Source organism: Heterocephalus glaber, unplaced genomic scaffold (assembly GCF_053883595.1).
Source record: "Heterocephalus glaber isolate CG9 unplaced genomic scaffold, H.glaber_assembly_v1.0 deba00000613, whole genome shotgun sequence".
In the NCBI taxonomy this organism is placed as follows: domain Eukaryota; kingdom Metazoa; phylum Chordata; class Mammalia; order Rodentia; family Bathyergidae; genus Heterocephalus; species Heterocephalus glaber.
Genome location: NW_028258152.1, coordinates 751432 through 763474, shown reverse-complemented (window position 1 = coordinate 763474; position 12043 = coordinate 751432). Strand labels below are relative to the sequence as shown.

The 12043-nt window shown below is 45.7% G+C and overlaps 1 long non-coding RNA gene and 1 pseudogene across 1 annotated transcript in view; both read left to right on the top strand.

Annotated features, from left to right (window-relative positions):
• LOC110346587 (uncharacterized) overlaps window positions 1–12043 on the top strand; it is a 95105-nt gene that overhangs the window by 65732 nt on the left and 17330 nt on the right. The gene's annotated exons all lie outside the window — the stretch shown is intronic.
• On the top strand, window positions 774–4473 carry LOC101702537 (sterol regulatory element-binding protein 2 pseudogene; annotated as a pseudogene).

Below are 12043 nucleotides of genomic sequence, written 5' to 3'. Positions count from 1 at the left end.
AAGTCCCATTTGACCCCGCTATTCCACTGCTGGGGATCCCCAAAGAGTTAAAAGAATCATACCACAGTGATATATGTGCACCCATATTCATAGCAGCACAGTTTGTGATAGCTAAAACTTGGAAACAGCCCAAATGCCCATCAACTGGAGACTGGATAAAGAAAATGTGTTTTTTTTTTTTATATAAAATGGAGTACTACTGAGCCATAAAAAATGAGAAATTAGAGACATTTATAGCTAAGTGGATGCACATTGAGGGAATACTCTTAAGTGAAATAAATAGGACACACGTGTAAATACCGAATAGTTTCTCTGGTGTGAGAAACTGAAAAGTGTAACTAAGGACTAAATGTATAATAGGTAATGTGAAATAGGAAGAAAAGGGGCAAAGGGGAAGGAAGTGGGAGGGCTAGGGGAAAGGATAGAAGGGAATGGGATTAATATGAGAAAATGGAAAAATAGGAACAAAATCTTTGTAAATAGGGAGGACTGGAGGGGTTGAAGGGAGGGCTGGGCAAGGGTGACAAATAAGAACCAAGAGAGACTATGTAAAGGTGCAAATTTCCAAGGATGAATGTCATTATATTGTACACCTAACATGTACCAATGATTAGAATGAATAATCGATAATGCAAAATAGGAAGAAAAGGTCCAAAGGGGTAGGGGTAGTGGGAGGGGCAGGGGAAAGGAAAGAAGGGAAAGGAAAAATGATGAGAAATGGAAAAAATGGAAATAAAGTCTTTGTAAATAGGGAAGGGTGGAGGGCCTGAAGGGAGGGCTAGGAATGGGGAAAAAATAAGAACCAAGATGCAGGCAAACATGGCGGCGACTGGCCTGTGCCGGTGAGGCGGTACTGGGCAGGGGCTGTTGGGTGTCGGGTGTCATGGGTGGTGGCGGCGGCACCGCCCGCGTGTCTCCCTGAGCGGGATGGCAGGGGACCTCTGCGCCGAACCGGGAGATGGATGAGAGCGGTGAGCTGGGCGGCCTGGAGACCATGGAGACCCTCACAGAGCTGGGCCATGAGCGGACCCTGGGGCACATAGACGAGATGCTGCGGTTTGTCAGCCATCAGGTGGGAGAGCTTCCTGACTTGTTTTCAGAGCAGCTGTGTAGCTCCTTCCCCGGCGGAGGCGGCAGTGGCGGCAGCGGAGGAGGTGGCAATGGAAGTGGCAACAGCAGCAGCAGCAATGGCAGCGGCGGCAGGGGCGGAGCTGTGGACCCCTCCATGCAGCGGTCATTTAGCCAGGTCCCGTTGTCTTCCTTCTCTCCTTTGGCTCCTTCCCCTCAGGCTGCAGCCCTGCAAGTCAAAGTCCCTCCACCCACAGTTCCTACCCCACCAGGGGCAACTCCTGTTGTCCAGCCTTGGCCCCAGCCCAGCTGCAGCAGCAGACAGCAATGATCACCCCAACGTCCAGTGCGGCTCCTCAGACGAGGATCATCCACCAGCCTCTGATATACCAGAATGCAGCCACCAGCTTCCAAGTCCTTCAGCCTCGAGTCCAAAGCCTGGTGACATCCTCCCAGGTACAGCCAGTTCCTATCCAGCAGCAGGTGCAGACGTTACATGCCCAGCAGGGGCTGACACAGCCAGCCAGTGGGACACTGCAGACTCTTGCCCCCGCCATGGTGCAAACCACTGCCGCGCCCCAGGTGCCGCAGGTCCCGGTCCCGGTCCAGCCTCAGATCATCAAGACAGATTCTCATGTTTTGACCACACTGAAGACAGATGGCAGCCCTGTCATGGCTGCAGTCCAGAACCCAGCCCTCACTGTCCTCACCACCCCCATCCAAACGGCTGCCCTTCAAGTACCAACCCTGGTGGGCAGCAGTGGCACCATTCTGACAACCGTGCCTGTGATGATGAGACAAGAGAAGTCGCCCATTAAGCAGGTGCCTGGGGGAGTCAAGCAGCTCGAGCCCCCCAAAGAAGGAGAGAGTCAGACAACACACAATATCATTGAGAAGTGGTATCGCTCCTCCATCAGCGACAAAATCGTTGAGTTGAAGGACCTAGTCATGCGGACAGATGCTAAGATGCACAAGTCTGGCGTTCTGAGGAAGGCTATTGATTATATCCAATACTTACAGCAGGTTAATCATAAACTGCGCCAGGAAAACATGGCACTAAAGCTGGCAAATCAGAAAAACAAGCTTCTGAAGGGCATGGACCTAGGCAGTCTGGTGGACAACGATGTGGACCTGAAGACAGATGACTTTAACCAGAATGTCCTTCTGATGTCCCCCCCCAGCCTCTGACTCAGGGTCCCAGGCTGGGTTCTCCCCCTACTCCATTGACTCTGAGCCAGGAAGTCCTCTTTTGGATGATGCAAAGGTCAAAGATGAACTGGACTCTCCTCCTGTAGTGCTGGGCATGGTGGACCGCTTTCGGATTCTGCTGTGTGTTCTCACTTTCCTGGGCCTCTCCTTTAACGCCCTGACTTCCCTGCTGCAATGGGGAGGGGCTGGAGACTCAGACCAGCATCCGTACTCAGGCTCTAGTCACAGCGTGCTGTCATTTGAGTCAGGTTCTGTGGGCTGGTTTGACTGGATGATGCCAACGCTCCTCCTGTGGTTGGTAAATGGTGTGATTGTCCTAAGTGTCTTTGTGAAGCTTCTGGTCCATGGGGAGCCAGTGATCCGGCCACACTCGAGATCCTCGGTTACCTTCTGGCGGCACCGGAAGCAAGTGGACCTGGACCTTGCCAGGGGAGATTTTGCAGCTGCTGCGGCCAACTTACAGACCTGCCTGTCAGTTTTCAGTCGAGCACTGCCCACTTCCCGCCTGGACCTGGCCTGCAGCCTTTCCTGGAATGTGAGCCGCTACAGCCTCCAGAAGCTGTGCCTGGTGCCCTGATGGCTCAAGAAAGTCTTCCAGTGCTGGCGAGCCACACCGGCCACCGCAGCTGGCTTTGAAGATGAGGCTAAGAGCAGTGCACGGGATGCAGCACTGGCCTATCAGAGGCTGCACCAGCTGCACATCACAGGGAAGCTTCCTGCAGGGTCTCCATGTTCAGATGTGCATATGGCTTTGTGTGCTGTGAACCTGGCGGAGTGTGCTGAGGAGAAGATCCCGCCGAGCACACTGGTGGAGATCCATCTGACAGCTGCCATGGGGCTCAAGACCCGGTGTGGAGGCAAGCTGGGCTTCCTGGCCAACTACTTCCTCAGTCACACCCAGAGCCTGTGTGGCCTCGAGCACAGTGCCATCCCAGATTCTCTGCCCTGGCTCTGCCATCCCCTGGGCCAGAAGTTTTTCATGGAGCGGAGCTGGTCAGTGAAGTTGGCAGCCAAGGAAAGTCTGTACTGTGCCCAGAGGAACCCAGCTGACCCCGTTGCCCAGGTCCACCAGGCCTTCTGCAGGAACTTGCTGGAGCAAGCTGTGGAGTCATTGGTGAAACCTCAGGCCAAGAAGAAGGCTGGAGACCAGGAAGAAGAGAGTTGTGCATTCTCCAGTGCTTTGGAGTACCTGAAATCACTTCATTCTTTTGTGGACTCTGTAGGGTTTGCAGCCCCACCCTTCTCCAGCAGCTCAGTGTTCAAGTTGGCCCTCGGTCCTGACGTCATCTGCCGCTGGTGGACATCTGCAGTCACATTGGCCATCAGCTGGCTCCAGGGAAATGATGCAGCTGTGTGCTCCTGTCTGACTGAAGTGGAGCGTGTCCCCAAGGCCCTGGAAGTGACTGAGAGCCCCCTGGTGAAGGCCATCTTTCACGCCTGCAAAGCTATGCATGCCTCGCTCTCTGCAAAAGCAGATGGGCAGCAGAATTCCTTCTTTTCCTGTGAGAGGGCCAGCGGCCACCTGTGGAGCAGCCTCAATGTCAGCGAGGCCACCTCTGACCTGCCCCTCAACCACGTGGTCCAGGTGCTTACCTGTGACCTGCTACTGTCACTGCGGACAGCACTCCGGCAAAAGCAAGCAGGTGCCAGCCAGGCCCTGGGTGAGACCTACCATGCATCGGGCACTGAGCTGGCTGGCTTCCAGCGAGACCTGGGCAGCCTGTGAAGACTGGCACACAGCTTCCGCCAGCATACCGCAAGGAGTTCCTGCATGAAGCCACTGTGTGCTTGATGGCAGGAGCCAGCCCTACTCGCACGCACCAGCTGCTGGAGCACAGCCTGCGGCGCCGCACCACCGAGAGCACCAAGCATGGAGAGGTGGACGCCTGGCCTGGCCAACGAGAGCAGGCCACTGCTATCCTGCTGGCGTGTCGCCACCTTTCCCTCTCCTTCCTCTCCTCCCCAGGCCAGCGGGCCGTGCTGCTGCCCGAGGCTGCCCAAACACTGGAGAAGGTGGGCGACCAGCGCTCCTGCAGTGACTGCCAGCAGGTGATTGTCAAGCTGGGTGGTGGCACTGCCATCGCTGCCTCCTGACCGCCAGGCGCGGCCCACCACCCTCTGCCTTTGTCTCAGTGTCTCTCCCAGTTCTCGCTCTGTCTCAGACTGTCTCCCTCCTCCCCGCGTCTGTTCTTCTTCTGAGAGCTGTGGGGATGGGCCTCGTCTTCTGAGCTATTAGCTGCAAGGCGTTTGGACCACTGCAGGCTAGAGGGCCTGGGCACAAAGCTGCAGTCCATAGACGCCCTTGGTCCACACCCTGGTGTGCGCAGAGGGAGGACCTCGGGCAGAGATGGAGAGGTTCCCTCCCTGAGAACCCCTGCCAAGCCCCTGCCTCCAGCCCTTGGAGACTGCACATCTCCCCTCTCTGCTTCCTCATTTTTTAATGAGGCTTTCTCTCTGGGGGGCTAGGTCTCTGGGCATCTGAGAGCCCTGCACCCTTGGGATGGTGCCTGGCATGCCCCCCTTTTATATGAATGTTTTTATATCTGTGTGCTTGGGTCTGCTGTGACACAGGGTGAAGTTACTGTGGCATCCTTATTCCTCTCTGCAGATCTGCGTTCCCTCCCCTGTGCCTGACTAAGCCAGTCCATTGTTTTCTCTTCATTCCATGGGACAGCCGGGGGAAGGAAGGGACCCAGCCCTGGGAGGCACCTGGGAAGCAGGGGCAGGCCTGGGGATGGGAAAATAATGTTGGCATTATTTTTTAATAATCTTATTTAATTGTCCTGTTCTTCCCACTCCTCCACACCCTGGGACATCAGCCCAAGCTCAGGTTAGGCCCAGGGGCTGGGAGGGATGAAGCCACCTATTGGGCCTGGGGATCAGGGGTCTTCAGCACAGTTTTTCGGTTCCCTCCTGCCCCCATCCTAACTCCTACCTCCATAGTCTAATTTTGCTTCTAATTCTTGTCCTGAAAATGAGCCAGGGACCAGCCCCAGCCCCTCCCCAGTGATATGCCTCTTCGGGCTGGGCACCAGGAACAAGGTCCCTCACCTTGATGGGGTCCCAGAACTGATCCCCGTTTTCTGGATCCCCTGGCTCATTGCCTCCCTGGTGCCTTCCCCTGGGGCTCCCGAGGGGGACTTCTCACCCTGTGGAGCTGCTGGGGGAAGCTGGTGGGCGATAGCCCCAGCAGGGATTAGGGGTGTACTCAGCAGAGGAGCCTTGGTCTGCTTGGACCCTACCCATTCTCAGTCTCTCGCCTCTTCCTGTCACTATAATGTATGCACCCTGCCCAAGAGGGCAGCCAGCCCTTGTGTCACGTGTATATACTGTGCCTTTTCTCCTTACTTTTTTGGGAGGGTGGTTTTTCACTGAAAAGGGGGATACACCTGTGGCTTCCTTGATGTCGAATCATTCACCATGTCCTGGCCATTAGTTATTTAGTAAACACAGATTGGTACCACCCAGAAAAAAAAAAAAGAAAGAACCAAGATGCATTATGTAAAGGTACAATTCCCAATGAGAAATATAATTGTGTTGTATACCTACAATGTACCAATAAAAGAACTTAATAAAGAAAAAAAAAAAAGAAATGCAAGGTAAATATTTGGAAACCAATAAATGGAATTCACCATATTAATAAAATAAAGGAGTGAAATAAACGATCATTTGAATAGTTTCAAATTGGCCATATACATGACCATATACACTAAAGTATTGCCCTTTCAAAACTTTCCATCTAGGGCCGGGGATTCAGCTCAGAGTTTTCGCCACCTGCTGTGCAGGCGCAAGGACCCAAGTTCGATCCCCAGTATCAAAAAATTTTATTTTTCCATCTATCTTTTTTTTTAATTATCAAAGGAGAACAGAAAGGTCCATGATTGCCCACAAAGATTATATTTAATTTTTTTTGTAGTTCTGAGGAAAGACCCAGGTGCACACTGAGCTATATCTCCAACTCCTTTAACTTTTCATTTTTGAGAGAGTCTCACTAAGTTACTAGATTGCCCAGGCTGGGCTTGCACCAGAATGCTCAGATTACAATCCTGTACTACCATTCTTGAATTTATACTTAAAATTTTAAAGTAGAAAAAGTAAAATTTATGAAAGTTGTAACAATTCATACTTTAGAGATTGACTTGGACTTCCCCTGGGATAAGCATCGAACTTTATATCCATATGGTGCACATACACAGAGTGTAACTTTCCCCACATTCATCCTGAGGGAGGCAACCTTCTACAGCACCTTTCCAAATCAAGGACTAAAGTCTGAGTGCCTTTTCACATAGCTGGTGCTAACTTAAAAAGGAATGAGAGAAATGTCCAAATCAGAGGGGTAGTTCAGTAAAAAGCAGCTCATTCCATCCATCCATCCATCCGTGGATCCATGCAATAGCAGCTGCTGACTTCAGGGACTGTATATTCTAAGGGGATTCTTCAGAGTAATAATATGCTCACCTTTGTCTTGTGTTACAGAAACCCAGTGTGTAAGTGTAGGGAAAGTTCTTGGTCTGCCATGGTTTGGAGAGCTCATAAATAGGCCATAATATAACTTCTAGCCTTATTCACTTCATTTATGGCATAAGATAGTCCACTTTCTTTATCTTCTTTCCCCTTTCTCATCTCTGTCCATTTCAGGAATTGGTTCTACCTTTCTTCTTGTCTCACTTCATCACAAAATGACCTGAAAAGATAGCTGTTTCTCCACCCCAAGGCAATTGATTCAAGATGGTGAAGCCTGACCATTTCAGACTTATTGATAGAGACATTTTGTGAGTAGTTTTGATTATTTTAATGGTTCTGGATTGCCTGCTCAGAATTTTTGGGCAGAGCTTTTAGGCCTTGTTTTTTCTTGCCAACTATGTATTCAATAAATTCTTTGATTATCTTAGTGTCATGGAAGAATATGGAATTTTCTGTTATTTTTGTCTGTAAGTTTCAAAGAAATAATTTCGGGTCTATTGAAGTAGCATGACAATATGTAACAAGTGTAATAACTGAAATTAAATTGAATTCTCTGACAATTTGGATAGATACGTTATTCTTTTGGACAGCAGGTGCTATGAATGATGATTCAGGACATGGTAAATATATGACACATTCTACCTCCTAGGAGACTAATACTGAAAATGTTTATGAAATAAACATTTATGAAATGTTTATCAGAGACCCCCACAGCAGGTTATGATCTCCTGCTCAGTGCTATGGTACAAAGTTAAAAGAAAGACTTAGAGACAGAGTTAAAATAATGCTTGGGGAAGCAAAGCTGAACATGCAAAGGCCCTGAACACCCAGAGCTGCCGATATTTATTGGTGACATCATAGTTAGTTGAGGTAAAGGGGCTTCATGGAGGGACTATGTGGACTTGCTATGAATATATTTCTGATGCAGGCAAGACTTGTAAAGGAAGAGTCAAAGCATTCTTGAACTAGGAACAGAACAGACAAAATACAGGTTGTGGTTAATAATTAACCTTGTCTTTTTAGTAAAGAAGATTTCAACTCTGGGAATGGAATTTGGGTAAGAGGCACTGTAATCTTGGTACATAGGCTTCGGCTGGACTCACTTCTCGAAACAAGCCAGTTGTGGGGCTCTTTACAGCCTGCACTGCTCACAGCTTGCCTTGGGCATAATCAACAAGGCAGTCCCCCATAATAATTTCTTCTAATGTTAATGCCATTATTTTCTTTATCTGTTTTGTTAAGTACAGGGTTCTGCTGATTTTCCAGAACTATTTAAGTTGAAACCTGAAGCACAATTACCTGAAGCACAATGCAATTCAACTGACTATGTATGGTTCTTGACTCCTAATTATTCTTAAATACAGTTCATAGTGATTATTAGACTTCATCTTGTTGCAAGACTTTTTTCTTAAATGGAAATTTGTCTTTATGATATAATACTATACTAGTTAATGAACATTGCCTATTATTTTGAATATTTAATTTTTCTTAATTACTTCACAGAAGTTTCATTCTTGGCTAATCATTCTACACTAGATTCTCCTCTGTATTCAAGAAGTTATTTAGATTCATAATGACAGAGACAGAACCTTTTGTTGTGTAAGTTACTTTATAAGATAAACAATTCAATCCTCTCTCTATTTATATTTAATCCTCTATTACATATTTATATTTTGTTCACAAGAAATAAAAACAATTGTCCTCTGAAAGCATTCAATTTTTATTCTAGAAGTAGTTGATGTGGTGTACCTAAGGAAGTTTTGGAAGTTCTAAGAATAGGTGGTAAATGAGTGAGGTCTGAGGTAGTTCAAAGAGATTATATAAAGTCAACCACTCTTATCATATATTTTTGACTATTTTAAAAATGAAAAGTAGTTTATGATTCATGGATGAACCAAGCCAATGTAATTCAAGATTATTGATTGAAAGGCAAGAAACCAGCATCTGTTGAAATTATTTTATCATTTAATCTTATAAGGACCATTTTATGAAGAATGATATTTTTCCTAGGTTACAAATGAATAAGGCGATGATAACTTGCCCAAGATCAGGCATGTATTTGGCTAGGAGCCTGCCAGGCTTATCGGATGATGCTATGACTGAATGTCTGTGATTCTCTACAATCCCCATGTTGAAGCATAAATCCCCAAGATGATGGCATTAGGAGGTGGCACCTTTGGGAGGTAATTAATTTTAGATGAGGTCATGAAAGTGGGGCACCATAATGGGATCAGTGCCCTTATGAAAATAGACTGGAGAGTGTCCACCCCACCACCTCCCTTGGAGAGGTCCCAGCAAGAAGTTAATGGTTAGAAATGCCTCACTAAGAGCCAAGTCGGCTGACATCTTGATCTCATACTTCCCAGGCTCTGGAACTGGGAAATGAATCTCTCTGTGTTAAGCCACTCAGTCCATAGCAGTTTCCTACAGCATTTCACTAGGGCAGATGACTTGTTTAGGAATGGCAATCCTGCTTCTCAGGGCATTTCTCTCTACTTTAAAGATTACCAGAAACAAGGAGATGAGGAAATTACTGCCAAGGAGTCCAGGAAGATTGTATTGTCTTTCTACTTTCATCAGTGCAGGATCTGCTGCCTGAGAAAAAGACCGTTTAACGGCACAACTCCTAATGCCACTCCAGTGAACTAACAGCATTTTCTGAAGAGAGCATTACAGGATCTGAAAACAAACTGCTTATTCACACCAGGCAAATGAGCCTTTCTCAAGTACCCATTGATATACATTCCTCAAAACTGCATGATTTTGCTCATCTTTCTCTTCTATGATTTGGTGAACAAAAGAATGTGCAAAATTACAAGACTTTGTGATAATGTGACACCCTGTGGTTTCTTTTCCTCTATCTTTTTCATTATTGTAAACAAATTATTGACAAGTTGTTTTCCAATACTTCTATGTTACTATTCAAGTGTGTCCTCCTCAAATTTTTATGTGTTGAAAACTGAATGCCCAAATGCATTTGCTAATGGGACTAGGAGGTGAGGCCTTTGGGAGGTAATTAGGATTAGATAAAGGCATGAAGGTGAAGCCCCTTTGATGGCATTAGTGGCTTTATAAGAAGAGTACTTAGCAAAGACTGGTTAGAGAGACTAGTTAGCAGCTTGCTTGGACTTTTCTGGGGATGCCCCTCTGCTACATTACCATGGAGGAAGAAGCCCTCACCAGATGCTAGCACCGTGCTCACAGGCTTCCAATGAACTGAGAGCTACATAAACCTCTATTCTCTGTTAATTACCGAGTCTCAAGCATTTTGTTAAGCAACAGGAAACAAAGATAATCTGCTTTTTCTAATTCTGGAGATACCAATTCTTTCACTGTTTGGTGGTTTGTTTCTTCTCATGGTTGATTATTTTTATTCTTAGTTCATCTATATCTGAGGTTGTTTTAAGAGCCCTTGACACCCTGGACCATTGAGTTATTCCCATAGTGTGGTTTGCACATTTCAATATTTTAGGCCATTTTTGAATGTTAATGTGTCACTCTTAGATTTCTGTACCACTTGGAGTAGAAATCAAACCACTCACCTGAGCAGGAGCCAAGGCTAAGGCTTTGCAGACCCACACATAATGGCTAAGACAGTCTAGGGAGAAGGTAAGAGTCATGCAACTCACCCAGGCCTGTGGACAAAGTGCTCTTGTTCCCATCTTGAATATGGGGTGGCCCTTGATATTCCTTGTTTTTTTCAGAAGGCTCAACTCAAGCCCACTTCTAGGTTTCAAGGTCCTGAGTTCATACCTCTTGATTCCTCTTGTAGTAGATCAGATCTGAACCTCTTGGGCTGTTACATGAGGCAGGTACTCTTTGAGTCTTGCCCTCAGTTCATTTCTTTGAATTTTAGTCTCACCTTTTGTGGTACCTGCAAATTTCTCTTGTTTTCACTCTCAGCTTATTATTATTATTTTTGTTATTTGCTTTTTTTATTCAGCATTTGTGTATCTTTGGAGTGACAGTATTCTCTATGTCAGCTCAATCTGCTGCACTGAGTGGATGTTTCCCATTGCTAAATGTGTAGAATTTTTATTCTATTTTAAAAGTTCTGGTTACCTGTTGACTTTTCTGAGCAGTTTTTTTTATGCTAACCTCTCAGTTACACTTAGGAGATGAATATATATATAAAATTGTATGAAACTATGTGTATAATGTGCTGGCTCATTAAAAAATAACTTCTTTAACCACTATTGTGGTTAAGTAGATATTAAATCAGAAACCACTTTAGCCTAGCAAATGATGGGGAATATATTTAGGCTCAGAATTTACAAGAAGGCTCCTGGAAAGGTTGAAAGCACAATTTGCAGAATGCCTAAGGGTTGAAAGTTCCATTGACTTTCGAGCAATGAAACTTTGGCAAACTATATAGTTTAATGAGGCTCTTTTTTTTTCTTTTTCCCTAAGAGAGAAGACTGGAGTTGTACTTGCTAAATATAAAACCCCCTATAACCTCTTAACAGGTGTTCCAAGGATAAAGAAAACTACTGTTCTGCTCTCCTTTGAGACATCTTGCATGTTACACAGTTCAAATCCAACCACAAGGGTAGAGGAGGGATCACAGAATTAAATTGGTCTTTTCCTCCAGCTTCAGAACCAGAAAAGAAAGTAGATCACCATTTGGATATAGAACCATGTGGCTTTGAGAATACTTTTTATTGTATTTTGTGTTTGTCCTTTTGTGTTATTCATAGCCTTATGAGGAAGATTTTAATCTTTCACATATAGGATTTAGGTCATTTGCTTTCAAGTTAACTTTATTTTTTAAGGTTATGCTCAGTAAAAAGCTTCCTCTGGTAGACTTCCCAGAGATAATAAAATGCCAACAAATAAGGAGGATCAGAAAGCTGCAATTCTCCGGAACAAACTCTTCTAGAACAGAACTGAAACCATATGTCTATTCCAAGCATATTTGAAAACAACTCACATCATGTTTTGACTCATTGTGAGTTTTAGTGTCATTAGTAGGAAGAGAGAAAGGCTAAAATAACTGTATAAACATGATGAATCTTCTTGACCTAAGAATTTCTCTGCAGATGCAGGAAGTGAGATTATCATCTTTCTGGAGGGGTCAGCACTAGGGGAAGGGTTAGGAGAGTGTGTGGCAATTAAAATAGAAGCAAAATAAAAACATAACACACCCCTTCTTCTGCCCTAACACCTCATAAAAGGAAAGTTCCAACCCGAACAATGAAAACCCAAGAGTTCTAAACTAAATCGAGTACACTGAAAGATCTCAATAAAAATACATAGTACTATATAAAAAAAAGTGGCAGGATGTTTTCAAAGCTGTGGGACA